Genomic DNA, 20,097 nt, shown 5'->3' with positions numbered 1-20,097 from the left:
ATGGCAGGTCCCTGAATGTGGTCCCCACAGCAAAGAGATAAGGGTTTTAGGAAATGTAGAGATTCCCTGGATTAACCTGGCCTGCTTATTGAGAAGCACTGTGGTGGGGGCTTACCAATACTCATTTTAATTTTTTTTTTTTTGGTATAGAATAGTTTATTCAGAGTAGGGGATGGGAGTTAGTGGTAGAGAGAGGTAGAGAGAGAGAGAGAGAGAGAGAGAGAGAGAGAATAGAGAGAGAATAGAGAGAGTGGAGGCCAGTCATGACCACGTGGAGGGGGGAAGAGCCCCACATTTTAATTTTTACATTGCTGGGGGTTTAACCTTTGGCTTAGAGGTTGCTAGGTAAGTGTTGGAGTTACGCCCTAGTTCACACTTTGCACTGTAGCTAGTTATGATATGAAAGGTATGGAAGTCCTTGGTGGTGGGCCTAAGGATGTCTGCCTGTATCCTGTGGAGACTGATGCATCTCTTCTGTGCTCCTTGTCATCTCTGAATCAGCCTTCCTATGAGGGAAGCGAGTCGCTGACCCTCTTTCTTACCCGTTCCTTTGCACCTTATTTAGTATCTTTCTTGTCGTGCAATCTCAGTTTGAGCTGTTGTGCCTCTTGGTGACTTGTATTCAGGGTCAACATGTTCTCGGAGCATCTGGGAACGTGCCTGTCCCTTTGACTTCCCAAGATGCAACAGTTTTGGGAACCTGGGAATGCTGGTGAGTCTGTTTGTGGAATTGTATTTATTTACAAACTTTTTGACAACTTGAGTTCTGAGGTATTTATACTCAAGCAACCTAGAAAACAAGCCCTATTTCCAGTTGTTTTATCAAAAATCTTAAGATCCAAAGTTGGCGTATTGCCAAGAATGATTGTTCACTGCATGTGGTGGCTAATACTTATTGTGAACTTGACAGATCTAGAATCATAGAGGAGCCAAGCCAGCCAGCATGTCTGTGAGGGAGCATCTAGGTTCAGTTAGCTAAAGTGGGAAGGAATTCCCATCTTATGTGTGGGTGGCACTGCGCCACAAACTGGGCTTCTGAATGCAAAGGGTGAATCAAACTGAGTGTAACACTCCCCCCTCTCTGCTTTCAGACTGCAGAGCCAATACAGCCAGCTGCCTCAACTTTCTGCCACCCTGTTTTCCACAACTCAGTGAGCTATGGCTTCACAGTGTGAGCCAAAGCAACCCAAACCTTCCTTCTATAAGTCGCTTCTTTTAGGCATTTTACAGCAGTGTTGAGAAAATAACTGATACATCGTGACTAGGGAATCTACCGTCAGTCAGCTAGGTAGTCACCAACACTGTGAACATCCCGTGGCTCTGCCATGAAACCTCTGAGAAGCCTCGCACTGCCCCTTGGATTCCAGACTCCCCTTGCCTCCCTGGCTTCTCTCTGGCCTCCCTGTGTGAGAAGCTAGTCATGGACCCTTTGTGTCCAACCTGGTCCTTTGCTCTCGAGGAGAAACCTCCTAGAGCTTCACCTCTCTACAGCCTGTCCCTGGCTCCCTGAACAGGATCCAGCAGAGATGCAGCCGCCCTTTGGTATATTCTAACCTCAGCCCTTAACTTATTTAGGTTCACTTGATGTTCACCTGGAGAAGGAAAAGGACATCACCATTTGGGACATGAAGACTGTCCTTCAAGTTCCCATGCAGAAATCCCCACTATTGTGTATTTTTTCTTTTATAGACTTATTGCATTAGCATTTAATTGCTCTTCATGACAGTATTAAATTTCATGAATGATTTATAGTTTTAATAGAGTCTTGTATAATTTATTGTTCATGGCATTTATGGTTTACAAACTTCTAAGAGCCATGCGTACTAGATTTGCTTATGTCCAGACCATCAGCTTGGGTGAGACCCCAAGTGGAACAGCTGCACTGCCACCCTCATCTTATTTGATTTCACTGCCTACTACTGTGATGTGTGTGGCAGTAGCAGTAAATGCATTTGCACTCTCTTAAAGAAATATTGCCTCCTTTACTTTCCTCTTTGCGTGCATAAGAGAGACTTTTCTTTCCCCATCAACAGCAGTTAGCCTGAAGAAGCCCAAATTCCCTGAACCTTGCCTTTCTTCTTTGCACTAATTAGTGGATGGTGTCATAGTGTGAGATCTCACTGATGGGATAAGACATCACACACCTCAGCCAGTGTGAGGAATAGACTGAAATCATCTTGGCCCTGTGTGCTTGCCGTCCTACTTGGGTTCTAAAGCACCACTTTTGCAAAAGAATTACCTTGCTGAGTTACTTTTGCTTTGTGTGTTTCTTTATGTGGTAGTGGGTGGAAGGCAGAGATAGAGAGACCAAGGCTTTTAAGTGGACAGCAGCATATGACCCGATGGCATGGAAGTCCCTTTCCACCATACTGGGGCTCAAACTTTAGTTCTTGAGTTTGGTGGTAGTTATTCTCATCTCCTGAGCTATCTCACTGTCCTTTTGTTCTGCTTTGTTTGTTTGTTTGTTTGTTTGTTTGTTGTTGTTGTTGTGTTGAGACAAGATCTCATGTTCTTTTGGCTAGTTTGGAACTCACTGTGTATAGCACAGAGCTCTGCCTGTTTCAGTTTCTCAGGTTCTGGGATTTAAGGTCCCATGCTTGTGTTCTCCAAGGCAACAGAATGTAGTTCATCTGATTTTTAAAGATGCAAACAGTTTCCCGAGTGTTCCATCAGTAGGTGTGATTGGGCATCTCTTGTTTAGGGTTCTTGTGTCTTTAGTCATTCCCCAGATGCACAGGGATGAAAGAAGTTATTCACAAGCCTGGGGCTCTGCCTCACTCTGTAAAGGGCTTTCAGAACCAGGGCAGGGCACTGAGCATCCTACTGGACTTAGATCTTGCCTGCTTTCTAACACAGCAGGCCTCAGTGGTCTGTTGACTGTTCTGTTCTAGGGGCTCTTGGGGGAAAAATGCAGACTCAGTCCTGCTCACAAGCTTCCCTCGGGTGTTTCAGTGTATCCAGTCTAGGTGCCTTCCCATCCTGTTTAGATCCTCTGATTTCACTGCAGGCTCTGTGCTCTGATCTGCTGGAAAATCTTTGCCTTATTTTCAGGGGACGTTTGTTTCATTATTTTAAGTAGGGTCCAACAAGAGGCTTGCATCTCACTTTCTTGTGTTCCTAGTTTAGTTTTATCAATTTGTAGTTACAGAAGAAATTAAGAGATGTGTGTGTGTGTGTGTGTGTGTGTGTGTGTGTGTGCGCGCTTACACACTCTTGGGCTCTGCCTTCTATTCTCTGGTGGTGTTGATAATCCTCAAGGGCCCTTGGCCCTTAGGGCAGATAATCTCTTCAGGGTTATCTGCTAATTACCACTGAATGTGTGAAATATTTGTGAAAAGGCTTTTCAAGTGAGCTCCATGCTCTGCTGCTGCTGAGCTGTGCCCCCGCCTCCCAGGCAGAGGTTCCCCCTCTCCGCTTGGCTCCCTTCGAGAGCAGAGGGTATTCTCTTCCAAAACTGTTTGCTTTTCTAATGAAGTGAACTGTTTGTTTGACTTTGTGGTGGAAGGTATTTAACTAGGGACTAAAGTAAACCTTGGGGAGATTCAAATAAGCCATCCGATCAGCTTTGTGAAGGGAAGGCAAATAGTTTGGCCTCCCTCACCTCCAGGAAGAGTCTTTAAGAAACTGTTTAAATAATCAAGTGAGCAGAGCAAGCAGATACTGCCTCCACTTGTTCTAGGGCTTTTGTGCTAGCCCAGATGGCTGGCCTGGGAATTTCTCTGCAGCACCACAAGGGGAGCAGGGAGCTGCTCACTTCCTGCAGTTAGTAATTATTGTTTATATATGTGTAGAGAGGCTTCCGTTTCTGGTTGGAACAAGCCTTCTAGCCCTCAGGATGGCAAGTGAATGGCAGGGCACTATTGTCAGCAGTGGCCAAGATCCTACTCGCATCCTGACTGTTGTCTTGGGGCCCCGCATTGTGTCCTGGTGGCCAAGCTCCTGGTTTTAGAACAAGTTAGATCCCTGTTGAGTTGCCTGAGGTGCTGGCATGACAGGACATGAGAATGTATGATTAAAATATAGCACTCGTGGGTAACGGAGCCAACCCCTGCTTGTCTGGGCCTTTGAGTGAGGGAGGTGTGTGAACTGCAGTGGTATACCTCCATATCAGAACTTTGAGGCAGTGCTGAAGCAGACCAGGTGGCAAGTTGGGAGTATTTGGGAGGGAAGAACAGTTGTATTCAGGGTTCACAAATGCTTAGAAAACCTGGGTTCCTTCCTCAGGAATGTCAGGATAGAGACAGTTTTGGCCCCTTCTGAGCAAGGGAAGGTCTCAAAATATCACTTAAAAAGTTGGTTTTACATTGATTCTTTATGGAAAACTAAAATCAGGATGGAAGACTTAACATCTTTTTGCCTTCCTCTTGTGTTCTTCTATTCTTTGGCACAGAGATAAGGGACCACACACACCTTGCCAGTATTGTGTACCTGTCCCGGCTCATGCTACTGCTTGGGAGACTTAGGGGCCACTGGGCATCGTTATCATTACTTTCTGCAGTATGGCCACACTGAATAACTCTACCCTTCTCACCACACCCATCTATCTGTAATCCGTGGTCAGATGGTCGAATCTAGCCTGTAAGAGCTGCCAGTGTAAGAGTGTTCGCTCTGATAATGTCAGTCAGGTTGCAGACACAGGACCTCAGCCAGGGAGGCAGACTTAGCAATCAGGTCTCCTTGGACTCTAGCTCAAGTCCTGTCGTTTCCTACTTGACTGAAGAACACTTCTTGTCTTCTTGGATTTCTGCTGTCTCGTCTGTAAAGTATGGATGTGTACACTTACTTCCCTGAGTTGTGTAAACAAGAACGTGCCTGAAACTGCTTTAGTACATGCAGGTGTTCAGCAAGGGATGGCCATTTACTACCTGAGTGTGTACCTGGATATACATTTTTGTGTATGTGTGGTTGAGCTGAGGACATTGTCTCACAACTTACTTAGGGATGAAGAGGTAGAAAATCCTTTTGTGCCTTGGATGAGGGAGGGCCGAGGAACCAAGAGCAGCATTATCTTAGCCTCCAGACTAACTGCCAAGCTGTGGATGTCTGCATGAATGGCTTCCATTTTGTGCTCTAGATGCTGAGTGAAGAAGGACTTCGAATAGCAGTAAGTCCCTAATCGTCTGTCCTTGGGGATCCATGGCCTCCTTTCCCAAGTATCACTTGGTACCTTGAACTCTTGTGGGAAGAAAACAGCACAGAGGCATTTTGGCTTGACTTCTCAGATGGAGCAGATATGTTTCATGACTCCACTTATTGTAACTTGCTCATTAGGAACTATGGTTTAAAGCATAGAACATTTCCAGCTGCCACGGATGCCTTGTTCTGGCAAGGGCACCCTACTTGAGGGTCATGTGTCCTTGGGTGCTGAAACTGGAATTCAGAGAAGGGGAAACTGAATAGAAAAGATAACATCTCTAGGGATTTATATTGAAAAAAAGTGATGAATTTGGTACCAAGATGACTGGCAGGTCACTGTATATGGTAGTATATGCAATCCCAGGACTCAGGGTGTAGAAGCAGGTGAATCTCTATGAAGACAGTCTGGTCTACATAGAGAATTCCAAGGCAGCTAGGGCAATATAATGATAGCCTGTCTCAAGCCAGCAAGAAGAGATGACCGTCACATCACCATGAAATCTATGCTGTGTTTTAAATGAATAAAGAATTTCACCTTTGGCCTTTAATAACACAAACAGCTAAGAGTTGTGGGATATATTCTTGCTCTTTAGGAATGTGTGTAGACCTCACTCTTGACTAGTGGGAGCTCACTGAGGAAGTAAGAGAAGGGGCCCTTTTTATGAGGTTATGTCTCTCTTCAGCAGGACACAGGAACATTCCTATCTAAAGCTGTGGGCCCTAAAATTGTAGTTGTGTACTGCAGTAAAATAGACTGAGATACAGACTCCAGAGAAGCCTGGGTTCTGAGGAGCCTGTGGAAACAAAGGGATACTTTTGAATTTAGATGCCTGTGGACTAATTTATAAAGATGGAGCCTAAGAAGTTTATCTAGAAATCGAGTTACTTTGGAGAGAGTGAGGAGAGGATTCAGATGGAGAATGCCTGGAAACATAGTGGACCACTGGCTTGTTTAGATGAGGTAGGTGGCTGCTTGTAGGTCTTGATAGCAGGCTTTGAGGGGAGCTAGCTGGCAGGGTTACTCACCCAGTCACAGTAGGAAATCCTATGACCTCTGAGAACTCCCTGAGAGCACATCCAGGGGCACTTAGCTCCCAAGGAAGATGTGTTCCCAGTAAGGTTTGTTGGCACCCCCAGAGTTTTCACTCCCCCAGTCCTAAAGGCAGAACAATGGCCCTTTGAATTTCTTTTGGTTTCTGTGACTCTTTCAACTTGTGTTGCCTCTAGGAAACAGGGAGAGGAAGTGGAGATGAAGACCAACTATCCCCAGTAGACATTTCTGGTTTGGGAGCTGAGGCGAGATGCCATAGTCTTTGCCATGGAGCTGGTGCACTAAGAGATGAAAGATTGAAAATAATGTGGAATGTATTTAGCATTCCATATGGAATTAAGCTGAGGATCAAGATGGGACGCCACATGAGATAGTGATGAAATCTAGCCAAGGAGGGTGTGTAGAGAACTTGAGGGAGCAAATCTCAGAATAGCTGGATCAGACATGCAGAACGTTATGGACTTGGTATCTATATATTCAGATGCATTTGAAACAGCTATGGGTCTGGAGAAGTTGCTCTTATGTAGAAAGAATTTTAGAATCCCTTAGATGATAACATCTGCTACAAGCCCACATGGCCAACATCTTTGAGGATGTCTGCAGAATATGTGACTAGAGGCTGATTCAGGATTGCAGGGGAAAGGAAATTAGGAAGGGTTTTCCTGCTTGCCTTCTCATGAGCCAATCATGTGAGAGGGATTCCTTTCCCCTAAGCAGTGGGGGATTCTCTCTTTTCTCTCATTTCCTTGTTAGTCCTTGAAAAGCAGCCTCAGCTGTACTTTATAATTTTACAGTCATGGTGAGAGAAGCTCCTAAAATAAACTCATTGCTTAAAAGCTTTTTGTGTTCCCGCTAGACACCGAGAGTTCAGAGTTTAAAAGACAAGAAAGTGGGGCCTTTTTAATGCTCCTAGTATGCAATAAACATGCTGGAATTTCAGTGGAATCCAAAGGCTCACAATGCTAGCATGAAGAGCAGGCCTTTGATGTTATTGACAGAAAGAGGGTAGGGACAATAGGGCCCCTCTCATTTTTTGTCAGCAGCCTTTAAACTTTTGACCTCTAACCTTTTGTGTCAAGGAGCTCCTTGCAGATGGGTATTAGCAGCCTGATCAAGTATCCTGAATGCACCAGAGCATCAACATTTTCTTGGTGACAAAGGAGTCTTGAAAAAATTTTACTGCCTACCGTGGACAATAAGTATCATTTAGTAATTCTCATTAGTGAGAGCTCACCATCATCTCGCCTGACCTGTGGCGCTCGCATGAGGTTATACTCTGTCCAGCAGGCTAGAAGGTGAATTGAATCAGGAAGTATTGATGTAAGATGGACAGCTGGTCCTAACATACTCCTTGTTGCGGTAGTGTGTAGAAATATGCACGGCTTGTGAAGAGAAGCCCTATGGGTTCCCTCTTTTTGCCTATTCCTGGAGGCCACTCAGGTCGGTGGGTATATCCTGCACTGCCCAGAGGGATAGCTGTGACCCTTTAGTGGCTTCTTTGCTATGTTCTCTTCCTCTTCGTGTTTCAGTTGTTGTAAAATAAACATTTGTGTGCTGCTACTGGCTTCTTAAGAATAAGCGAGTTCTTTCTGCTCTCAGCCCAGGTAACCAAGATGGGAAACCATACAGTTCTAATCTGTTGCTCGGTGTACAAGACAGATTTGTGAGCAGTATACCCTGCAAGATAGAGGAGCACAGTGAATTCCATATGGTGTGGGAAATGCTCCACTGTGTATCTAAAGGTCTAGTAAGCAAAGAAGGCAGCAAGGATATGGTCCAGTGTCTCTTCAGGGTCCACAGGTAGCAGCAGTATCTTTGAATTACAAAGAAATGCAGTAAGAGTACACATTCCCATGGGGCCACCAATAGGATGGCTAGGAGGTAGCATTTTTATTCTGTCACGAATAGTTGGTAAAACCCAGGTGAGGGCATGTATACTCTAGTTTCATTTCTGTTCCGGTTCTCTTACATACCTGCTCCACAGGGACGCTAACCCTTCTCCGCTGTGCCAAGACTCTGCTGATGTCCATGACCTCTTCATACCTTCAAAACCAGTACCACACACGGGGGGGGGGGGGGGGGGTGCCTCTGACATACCATTTGATAAATTCTGCTGCCTACTGCAAATGTCGTGATCATAAAAAGAGAAAGAGGTTAAGAGAACATGTTCTATGGCGATGTGGGGGAAGGGGGTGCCTCAGCGGGCCCATGCCTAGGCATCTCTTCCCCCTGAGGGACCAGACACACACTGGTCTAGAATAGAGTTTATATAGAATATAGAATAGTTTATTCAGGGCATGGGAGGAGAGTTAAGGGGGTAGTAGAGGCAGAGAGAGGGAGAGAGTAGAGAAGCAGAGGCCGGCCATGACCACATAGAGAGAGTGGGGAGGGGAGGAGATCCCAAGAGGGGGCCAAGAGAGAAGCTGAGAGGAAATAAGAGATGTAAGAGAGAGAGGAGGGGCTAAGCAGCCCATTTTATAGTAGGCCAGGCCTACCTGGCTGTTGCCAGGTAACTGTGGGGTGGACCATACCTGGCTGTTGCCAGGTAACTGTGGGGTGGAACTTAGATAGAATGCTAACAGTAAATGCAGCCTACCCACCTTGGACCAGCTCTGGGTACTGACTCTGAGGAAATGCTTGCTTTCCTTTTGTTACAGTGAGGCTCAGACGACTGTATCCAGTGGCGCTCTTTTTGTGTTAGCCACAACTTAAGCTTCAACTCCAGCCCCTCTGGCGCTGTTTCCCAGGGATGGGAGAGCTGCTCTAAGCCACTGTTGCTGCTACATGGCCTCTGTTGTCTTCCTCTTCACTTTCAGTTGTTGTATAATAAATATGTGTGTGGTTTTACTGGCTGGATGAAATACAAAAAGATTTCCTTTCAATGGTGCTAATGTTTTGGTCATAACTGATTCTTCAGCCTCAGCTGATTAACACACATAGATTCTTAATCTAAAATATTGCATAAATGCCTGCCGTCCTAAAACTTAACAGTTATCTTTGCTCTCTTCTGAAACTTCAAGTGCCAAGTTGCCACAGACAGCAATCTCAAGTTGCCACAGCAAGGTGCTAAGCTCTAAGCTCTCACACAGCTTTTACAATTCCAAATTCCTTCACAGTCCTTCAACAAAAGAGTATAATGTCACATGGTCAATCAGCTCTGTCACAGTAACATCCTGCTCTTGGTGCCAATTTCTGTTCTACTTTCCTTCTGTAGCTATACAAAATACACGACCAAAAGCAACATTGGACAGGAAAGAGTTTATTGGATTGAATTTGTAGGTCACAGTTTGTCATTGATCCAAGAAAGGACAGTACCTCAAAGCACTAACTTATAGCAGACACCAGAAAGAATGCTGCTTGGTAGCGCCCTGCTTGCGTGGCTTTCTTAGGAACACTTGCTTGAGACTGTGCTGCCCAGTGTGGTTTTCTTTATAACCAAAGTACATAACAGAAACAATTTAAAAGAGGAAGACTGAATTTTAGTGCATGGTTCTAAAGGGCTCAGTCCATGATCATTCAATCCCATGTGCTTAGGAAGAATAGCATGGCAGTAGGAGCTTAGTAGAGAAGGAAGTTTGTCACTTCATAGCCAGGCAGGCAGTGGAAAGCATTATTCCAATCTTCTCTTTTAGTGAGCTTCTTCCTCCAGTGAGACATATTTCTGGGAAGTATCCAGAACATCCCACAGTAGTACCACTGAACATTCACAACGTAAACCTGTGGGGAACATTGCATGCTCACATTTCCATAACAGGAGACATTCATTATTGGTTGAGAGAACAGCTGTGGACACAGCTGGCTGTCTAAGGAGCACCCACTCCCAGGGAGGGATATTCAAGGCTTAGCTAGGCTGTCAAGGCTAGAATGCCTCAATTAAGAGACTAAATTGAGACAGGCAGAATATTTTATACACTACATATTAGGGAAAGAGAAGGTTATGGTCCATTCTGGGTTTTAGATAAGTCTGGGGAGCATAATAGTTCCACTGTCTATGGAGGCTGCATTACAAGACTCCATGTGGAAGGCTATGGTAAAATGCAGTTTATAATTTAGGTGCAGTGATTGATAAACAATAACTAATAATAAATTTAGCTGCCACAAAAATATATTACAAAAAAGGCATATAAATGAAATCTTTGTCAAAATGTCTTACTATATACTATACTTTGTTTCTAGTATCTAAAGAGTGTATAATATGGGAGTCTTATATAGTTTAGATAATTGATGTAAGCAGGGTTGGAGAGATGGCTCAGTGGTTAAGAGCACTTACTGCTTTTTCAGAGGACTCAGGATCAGTTTCCAGCACCCACATGGCAACTCACAATGGTCTGTAACTCCAGTTTCAGGAGAACCAACCCTCCCAAACAGACATACATAGAGGCAAAACACTATTGCACATAAAAATAAAAATAAACAAATCATTTTAAAAAGTGAGTTTGAGGCCAGCCTGGTCTACAGAGTGAGTTCCCAGACAGCTTAGGCTACACAAAAAAAAGATGATTGGGGGGAAAAAAGCCAAAACTTTGACAGTGTTAAGTACATTGTGTAAGAGCATTGGCCTTGGAGTCACAACAATACCCAGATTCCATGCTCTTCCCCCATCTACCTCTGGGCAAATGCCTTAACTGGTTATTCCACGTATTTGTGTAAGGCTTACTTTTCAAGGTCAGGCCATATGAAGAAATAAAAGCTGTCTAAAATGCCTTTTTATGCCTCAAACACATAAACGTATTCTGTTGATTCTATTTTCACTATCACTTTGATTATTGCTGTTATTGAGGGAAACATTGAAAGAACTTTAGCTCTTCATTGACAGGAATGATAAATTGGATAACGGTGGAAATTAAGCAGAGAGGAGAATAACCCATTCTTTAAAAACCTGTCTAATTTTGAACAGAAACAATGCATATGTCATTCATTTCTCTTTAAATTCCCTCTAATTCTCTGCCCCTAGCACTGGAAACTAATTTAGGTATTTCTGCACATTAAGCATGTTCTCTATCTCTGAGTTATATAGTTGCCAACCAGTATATTCAAGATGTTGCTAGTTATCCATTGCCTTCCACGATGCATGGCTCTCTAGCTAATAAACATTATTCTCGTTGTGAGGTCTGTGAGGGCCAGTGTCAACACCCAGAACCTTGTGCCAGCCCTTTCCAGGAAAGCATGGTTGTGAATCCTGATTGCTCCTCAGGATTCATGCATTAGATGTGATTGAGAGAGAAGCTGAGGACTATAACCATGCCTGCATTTCTTTCTGCAGGCAGGCTTCCTGTTTCAGGTGCGCTCTGGTAGGAGGTGGAAAATCTGTCTTATTTGCTTCACAAGACTTTATGGGACTTGGGGGTAGATCTGAAGAGATACTAGATTTTCCTTTCATCTTGATTCTAGGAAATACATACAGGTAAGATGTGGGGACAGTAAAAGGCTTTAGAAATGCTGCTTGCAAAGTGGCTAAGGAGATCCTTGCTTGGGTATGAAAGCTACTGAAATGTGTTTGAAGTCTTTTCTGATTGGTTCTCTTGGATAGAATACAGCTCCCAGACCTCAACCTTGCTCATCTTTGGTTTCCTAACTAACTCAGGCAAGTTCTAAATACATTAACTCCAAGGCCTCTGTTTGAGAAACTAAGGTTGCTCGTTGGTTATGAATATATCCCAGCCTCTGTTTTAACATATCCCAGCCTCTGTTTTATAAATCATAAGCACTAAGGATCCAAATACATGGTTTTGCAGCTATGGGTTTAGCTTTTGAACTGTGCTATTAAAAAGTACTGTTCTAAAAATTTTGTGAATTCATTGTTTCTAATTGCTGAGTAGTATTCCATTGTGTAAATATACCACATTTTCTGTATCCATTCCTCCTTTGAGGGGCATCTGGGTTCTTTCCAGCTTCTGGCTATTATAAATAAGGCTGCTATGAACATAATGGAGCATGCGTCTTTATTGCATGCCCGGGAATCCTTTGGGTACATGCCCAGGAGAGGTATAGCAGGGTCCTCCGGAAGTCTCAAGTCCAGTTTTCTGAGGAACCGCCAGACTGATTTCCAAAGTGGTTGTACCATCTTACAGCTCCACCAGCAGTGGAGGAGTGTTCCTCTTTCTCCACATCCTTGCCAACACCTGCTGTCTCCTGAGTTTTTAACCTTAGCCATTCTTGCCAAAAATTTTTAGGCAAATGGTTTGATCTGGAAAATATCATCCTAAGTGAGGTAACCCAGTCACAAAAGAATACACAAGGAATGCAATCTCTGATAAGTGGATATTAATTAGCCCACAAGCCCTGAATACCCAAGGCACAAATCACATAACAAAGGACTCCCATGAAGAAGTATGGAGAGGGTCCTGATCCTGGAAAGGATTGATCTAGCATTGGAGGGGAATATAAGGACAGAGAAAAAGGAGGGAGGTGATTGGAGAATGGATGGAGAGAAGAAGGTTTATGGGACATATAGGGAGGGGGGATCCGGGAAAGGGGAAATCATTTGGAATGTAAACAAAGAATATAGAAAATAAAAATATTAAAAAAAGTACTGTTCTTTTTATAAAAGTGTTTTTTGTCACTATGAACTAACTTATCTTTTAGCTCTTAAGTTTACATATTATCAATACACCTTTCAACAAATACGTCAACAGCATATTTCAGAGTAACAGATTTGTATGCTTTCATGTGATTTTCTTGGGTGAGTTTGAAGATTGGATGCAGTTACCGTGTACCTGACCTTCGCTGCCTCTCTCTAGTTACTTCTTTTCTCCCTTGTCTTGGCATGGAAGGCTGCAAACCAGAAGTATGCCAGATAATAACTGTATAGCGGAGCATAGCCTAGACACATCCCAGAGACCTGGGTGGCCTGTATGGCGGTATGGTTTGCTTTCTGCCTTTGGGCATTACAACAGATGGGATCTAGAGGCGAGAAGCATACAACAGTCTTCTCTGCTGACAAGAGAAGGTTGAAGTTTCTAGAAATGAACAGAAGCAACCATTTCTTCACTCCTCAAGACATAGCCCAGGAGCAAAGTCTGATGATACTTTGTCAAATCACATCTAGAGAGTCATTTATCACTTCTGTGTGGAAATCCTGTATTATGTCTGTTAAAGGGCATAGCATGCTCCCTCTTCTAAGTAGGACTGAAGCATCTATACCTTGGTTTTCCTTTTCTTGAGCTTTATATGATCTGTGAGTTGTATTGTGGGTATTCCACACTTTTGGGATAATAACCACTTATCAGTGAGTACATACCATGTGTGTTCTTTGGAGACTGGGTTACCTCACTCAAAATGATATTTTCTAGTTCATTTGCCAGCAAATTTGATGAAGTCATTGTTTTTAATAGCTGAGTAGTACTCCATTGTGTAAATGAACCATAATTTCTGTATCCATTCCTCTGCTGATGGACATCTGAATTGTTCCCAGCTTCAGGCTATTATAAATAAGGCTGCTATAAACAAAGTGGATCATGTGTCCTTGTTATATGTTGGAGCCACCAGAAAGTCCCAGATGCCAGGGAAGGAAGAGGTTCTCAGGACCCTATAGGGTTGATACCAGCCGAAATACTCAACACGGAGGAGATAGATCTAACCTGTAGAGAAGATATCTAGTGGATAGGCATGGCCCCAGTTAAGGGATGGGGCTACCAGAGTCAGGTTTAGGGATGGAGCCGAGAGTGAGAGAAAGTCAGTGCCTGTAGCTCGCTCGGGGGATCAAGTTGCACTAGTATTTATTCAAAAGCAACAATGAACAAATATAAAGCAAAAAGGGATTGTATTCACACACACACACACACACACACACACTCACACACACACTCTCACCTCTGGTCTGGTAAGTGTGGTAGCCTAGTTCTGATAGAAGCACAGGCTAGATAGACCCTTTCCTTCCTCAGTGTGCTTTGGATCCCTGCTGGAGCCTCGGTCCAGAGTTGGGGTGTCTGGAATCGGTGAGCTGGCTCCCAGAATGAGTCTGTCTCAACATGAAGAGTCTCCATTGGAGCTCCCAGGAATGAGCCAAACCTTAGCTGCCAGACCAGGGTTTTTAAGTCTCTCTCAGGTCAGGCCTGTCAGCACCACTTTATCTGACACCAGGCTTTATCTCCCCTCCTCACCCCCAACACACACACACACACACACACACACACACACACACACACTCCTGACTTGGTCTCCATGGTATCTTTTTAGTTGATTAACATTGAGGCATTCACTGAGTCAGGGCATTTACCTTATCATATTTCATACTCACACACTCTGGGCCGGGGTTACATTTGTAATTTCTTTTATATTGCTTACATTTATTCCTTATACCCACCCATCTCCAGAACTTTAACCTAGAATTATTCCTGTCTAAAGGAAATGCAGGGACAAAAAATGGACAGAGACCAAAGGAAAGACCATCCAGAGATGGCTCCACCTAGGGATCCATCCCATTTGCAGATGTGAAGAAGCATTTGCTGACAGGAGCCTGGTATAACTCTGCCCTGAGAGGCAGTGCCAGAGCCTGACCAATACAGATGTGGATGCTGGCAGCCATCCATCAGACTGAGCCCAGGGAACCCAGTGGAAGGAGCTGAAGGGGATTGCAACCCCATAGGAAGAACAACAATTCGACCAACTGGCCCCCTCGGAGCTCCTAGGGGCTAAATCATCAACCAAAGAGAACACGCAGATCCATGGCTCCAACTGCATATTTAGCAGAGGATGGCCTTATGCCACATCAATAGGAGGGGAGGCCCTTGGTCCTGTGGAGGTTCAATGCCCTAGCATAGGAGGATACTAGGGTGGTGAGGGGTGAGTGGGTAGGTGGGTTGGGGAGCACCCTCATAGAGGCAGGAGGAGGGGGTATGGGATGGGGGTTTTGCAGAGGGGAAACTGGGAAGGGAGACAACATTTGAAGCTAAATAAATAAAATAATTTAAAAGGGGCATAGCATGAATTTGAGTGCTTTAAAGGGATCAATTATTGTATGGCGAGAGTTCTGTAGTTGTAGCAGCGAGATCTAAAGTATCGGTTAAATTAATTACATATTGCCTACATACTTGCAGAGAAGTAGTGAAAGCTTGGCCTTTGAGTAGCTTGGAAATATTCTTGGAGGTTAATAAACCCAGTCAGAGCCGAAGGTATTTGCCAGAAGTAGTTACTGAGTTTTAGAAATAGAAGGTGTTGCATTTAATTTGGGGTTGGCTGGTCAGCCTTCACTATGAATCTATACATATTTTGCTTATTTTGTAACTTCAAAGTAGAAAATTAAGTGATTACTGCAGTTTGGTAGATTTCCGGTTGATTTTGTCCATTGCGTTTACTTTAACAAGTCTCCCCTCTCTGTAGATTTAGTAACACTAGAGGTATTCTCCTGTGTGCTGTAGCCACACCCTAATGATATCCATAACCAATGTGGGTTGATGTTTCAGATGGCTTACCTGAGATAGTGTCACTCAAGTAGATTTCCATACATATGTGTACACATACACACACACACACACACACACACACACACACATACACACGCGCGCGCTTTCTGTACTGTGTACACTTTTGAAAAAGTTCTTTGTGATCTAACAACAGTCATGTCATTCATTTTCTGTAAATTTGGGTTTTGTATTCCCTGTGCTGTGTCTCAAAGGCTGTACCTTTGTTGTGTGAATGTGGCCATAAATAACTGATAGATAAGTAATCAAGTCTGTATTTCAGTAAAACTTTAATTACAGAAGCTGTGTGGTATGATAGTTCCAGATCCTTTCAGTACCGTGTCCTATTCAACTCAAGTCTTTTGCTCTGCTCAGAACTGACAAACAGATTCTCTGAGTACATCTGCCCCATTTCTACGGTACACAGAGCCACCATTTCTTAACACTCTTATGACACTGTCATTTAATCATAACTATTGCTGTTATATTACACCATATTTGCTGGGTGCAGGGGATCGGTATTTTACATCACCTGTGCCATCATAACAGGTTGATACATATTTGTAACTCTTAAGAGGCTTCAAACTCTTGACAGCATACATTTAAGAAGAAAAAGATCTTGGTGCACTTGGGGTGCTACAGGGATACTGAATAGGCCCATTCTGTCCATGTACAGTAGGAATCCTTAGATTCATCTCTGCAGACCAAGGAGAACCAAAGACTGTCTTACTGAAGGCTTGTGGCGACATGACTGGGATGTCTCCTGAGTGGACAGATCAGTTCCTCCTGCGTGCCATGTGTCATTAGGCAAGAGTCTGAGAGTCAGTGGAGACCTCTCAAGACTTGGTTACTCAGTGTCTCCACCAAGCCACTGGAAGGGGTGATTACTCAAAATGTCCCAAGTTCGAGAGGCTACTGTAAGGTCTGGGGTGCCTCTCCCCGTCATTTCATCAGGGCAATGTCTTGCCATTGCTTTGGTTTTTCTTTCCCTTTTGTCCCTCTCCTCCCAAACTTGAGACCTTATTTTCAGATAAGGAGAGGGGTTTGCACTGATTTTTGGCCAGTGGATTTCAGGATAGAAGCCTGTGCATCCTTCTCCTGGTTTGTTTACTGAGAGCAGGTACAGGGTGACTGAGATCAGGTGCAACATTCCTACCTTTGGTCTTGAAACAGTCTCAAGGCCAGATCACATTCCTACCTAAAGCAACCAGGAGGACTTGTACACCTGGAAGTTTACTTCTGTTGATTTCTTATCTACTGTCTCCTGGGCAATCAGGGCACTCTGACATCATTTGGCAAATTACTCCTTCAGGGCACTAACTGAGTTGACTTTGATCTCTCCTTTTTTAATCTACAATTTTTGTATGTAAATTTGAAACCTTAAAAGACAATTTCCCAGGATGGCATCCAAGAGATCTTATAGCCCGAGGATACTAAAACTATTTCCTGGGAGAAGGCTGTAACTAAAGATCAATCTCCACATGTCCTTGGTTATTCCATGGCCATAGGTTTTATGATCAACCCATGCTGTTGTGAGGAGACCTAAGACTCAATGCCTCTCATTTCTAATGAATCCCCTAATACTTCGCATGATGACAGGCCGTGTGAAGCTGAGTACTGACAACTCTACCCAGCTCAAATATTTTTACTATGCATTTCTATTTAAAGACATATCAAGCCAGTTACATATTCATAAGGTTGAAAGACTTTTACACTAAGTGCTCTACTAGGACACACTTTCCAGATCTCAGTTTTGTATCAGAGGCCTCTGGTATCACAGTCAAGCCTTGTGTAAGTCTGTAATAAATCATCTTTGCAGCCATGTTTGTGTACAGTCCACTGCTTACCATGGCTCTGCAGACCCACCCCTTCCTACTAGAATTTTAATTCCCTCAGTAAAATTGATTCCACCAGGTCTGCACATTGCTCTCCCTGTCTCCCATTTAGCCTGTTAGTTTCCTGACAGTAGAGTACACAGCGCTTAGCAGCTGGTTTGTGGAACCATCAGTCAGGAAATTGTATGATAAATAGTAGGTAGCCAGGTTTAGTGGCACTTCCTTCTGCTTCAGCAGTTTTCGCCTGACTTTGGAGAAGTCATCATGGAGCTTTTTGTCACGTCCTGGGGCAAAAGATGGCTATGGTGCTGTAACATATTATACATACACTGAGTTATGATGTGCCCCAGCTGCACTGCTCATGTGTGAAAAATAAACCTTGAGCTGGCAGATTATGATGGTTGTTGGCAACAGGGACCTTTTTTGGGTCTGTGATGGGATATGCTGCTGATGCATAGACACAACAAACCAAGATGCAAGGTGAGGCAGGCATTTGTGGACTGCGATAGTCTTCTGCGTGCTGCTGGGCTCACTCCTGGGTGAGGCCACTCATGTTAGAGGAGCGCTTGTCCTGTGTTTTATTCTTTATCATTCAGGGTATGTCGCGCATTCCTTGAATCAGAAGATTGTCTTTGCCAATTCCCCCCTCCCAAAAGATGTGGTTTATTTCCATGAATAACCAATAAAAGCTACAGTTGTTCACATGTGCTTCAACAGTCCAGAAAATCCTGCTTAAATTTAATCAATAGAAAAGCAGATGAGTTGGAAAACAGCAAACTAAAACCAATTGTCCTTTAGTTACATAACATCACATCTATTAATTTTCTGTCCTTTATTTATCTGACCCAGTTCCAGAATTAAGAATTTGTAAATTTCCTTGACCATAACATTTTGACTAACAGTACTACAAGTTGTATTTAGAATTAACTTTCAAACTCACAAAATGCTGTAAACCTAACAGGTGAGGACTTTGCTAAATGCCACAGTAGTGCACTTACCATCTACTTATCTGGTGTACTACATGTTAACAGAACCATCATGAACCAAAATGTAAGGAAGGAAAAGTCTTATTTTCCAACTCAGACACAGTTCTCACAGTGTCACCTGAGATAGGCTTATGTGAGAAGCTCTTCAAAAGTCAACTTTTTTTTTAATAGTTGCTTGATTTACATACACTTCTATTAAATGTGATTCTTTGATTCCCAAGAAAGATGGCAGGCATGAGGAGAGGTGGTGCAGGGCCAAGCTTGTTTGGTGTGGGAAGTACCCATAATTGATGACCACCTGCCTTTACTCTAGATTTGAGCATGATTAATGTGGATGTTTTTTACAAACATTAAATTTAAAGTTCAGACATATTCGGTGTGAATCTGACCAATTATTCTACTAGTCTCAAAGACTGTTCCATTTAATTTTATATTGTCTTAAGGAGGATGGATAAGATAACTTTCTTCAAAACTGGCTAAATAAAATAGGATATTTTGCTTTTTTCTATTAGGAACATTTGGTTTTCCTATAGGGTTGCTTTTCATCTCAGGATCACCCAGTTAAGTGTAACATTGAATTTGCCACATGGCTGAATAAACTTCTACCTGAAACTCAAACTTAGCAAGCAGGAGAATTGGCTTACATCCTTTGAGTACCAATTGTTAAACTTCAAATACAGTAGTTATTCATGTGTACTTACGCATTGTGTGAGGTGTGACAAGTGATTAAGTAACTCCACTGGATGCATTTCCTCCTGATGCCACAGTGACACTGATTTGATAATGCCAACTTAATTCTTCCTCCCTTCTCTGCTGTTAACTCTCTCCTTCCCTGATATTACAACCACAGGCATGCACTGACTGAGGAGCCTTGCTCCCTTTCACAGACCTCTTGTGCTATTTTCTAGGTTTAGAAAGTTGGGGGCTACTCACGAGAATACAATTTTGTGTCTCTCCTTGGTGGGACACCCGTATTTAGTCAGTGCGTACTCACAGGTTTTCCCTCATACCTTTTTGTTCTAAGTGTGCTTAGATCTTTAAAGCAAGGCCACAAGGGGAAAACTTGGGGGGGGGGGGTGGGGAGGAAGTGAAGCACAGCTTCTAAAAGAAGAAAAATTGAAGAAAAATTGGGAAACGGATGTAGAGGGAAGAAAATGAGACTCTTCTGGATTTATCACTGTAATAGTCACTTAGGTCCACTTACAGGTATGAGTTGGTGTTCTCAGTCATGGTGCATCCTTGCTGCCTCAGAGGTACAGTTCACTCACCCGCCTGGTGCACTTGCACAGTTTCCCAGACCTTGTGGTCAGTTTTGTGCCTCCCAGGGACTGCTCCAGATGCACAAAAGGAAAGCATCAAGCTTTCCTTTGACTTGCCTTTAAGCCTGCTAATTATAATTTTTAGAATCCTTCAAGTAGCTGGGTACCATTCTAAAGTTTGCTTGCTGTGCATATCAGTCCCCAAGAGTGCTTTGCTGTGACAGCTGACTGTCAACGCTCAATAGCACTATTTAAGAATTATCTGCTGACATATTTACTATAACATCACTTAGCACGGGTGACAAATGTACAGGTTTTGGGCTTTCTCATTTTATTCCTTGGAACATGGACAAAACATCTGTACTAAATATCAGTCATACTTGTAGCTATAAAAAAAACATTGACCTTCTGTTCTGTTTGACGTAGCAG

General features: G+C 43.4%; 1 protein-coding gene across 1 annotated transcript in view; it reads left to right on the top strand.

Moving 5' to 3' along the window:
* The window catches only part of Gli3 (GLI family zinc finger 3), a 291,629-nt gene that overhangs the window by 144,168 nt on the left and 127,364 nt on the right, over positions 1-20,097 (top strand). The window lies entirely within an intron of this gene.

Source organism: Apodemus sylvaticus, chromosome 14 (genome assembly GCF_947179515.1).
Source record: "Apodemus sylvaticus chromosome 14, mApoSyl1.1, whole genome shotgun sequence".
Lineage (NCBI taxonomy): Eukaryota > Metazoa > Chordata > Mammalia > Rodentia > Muridae > Apodemus > Apodemus sylvaticus.
The sequence above is the reverse complement of the archived record's forward strand: the minus strand, read 5'-3'. Positions and strand labels throughout refer to the sequence as shown.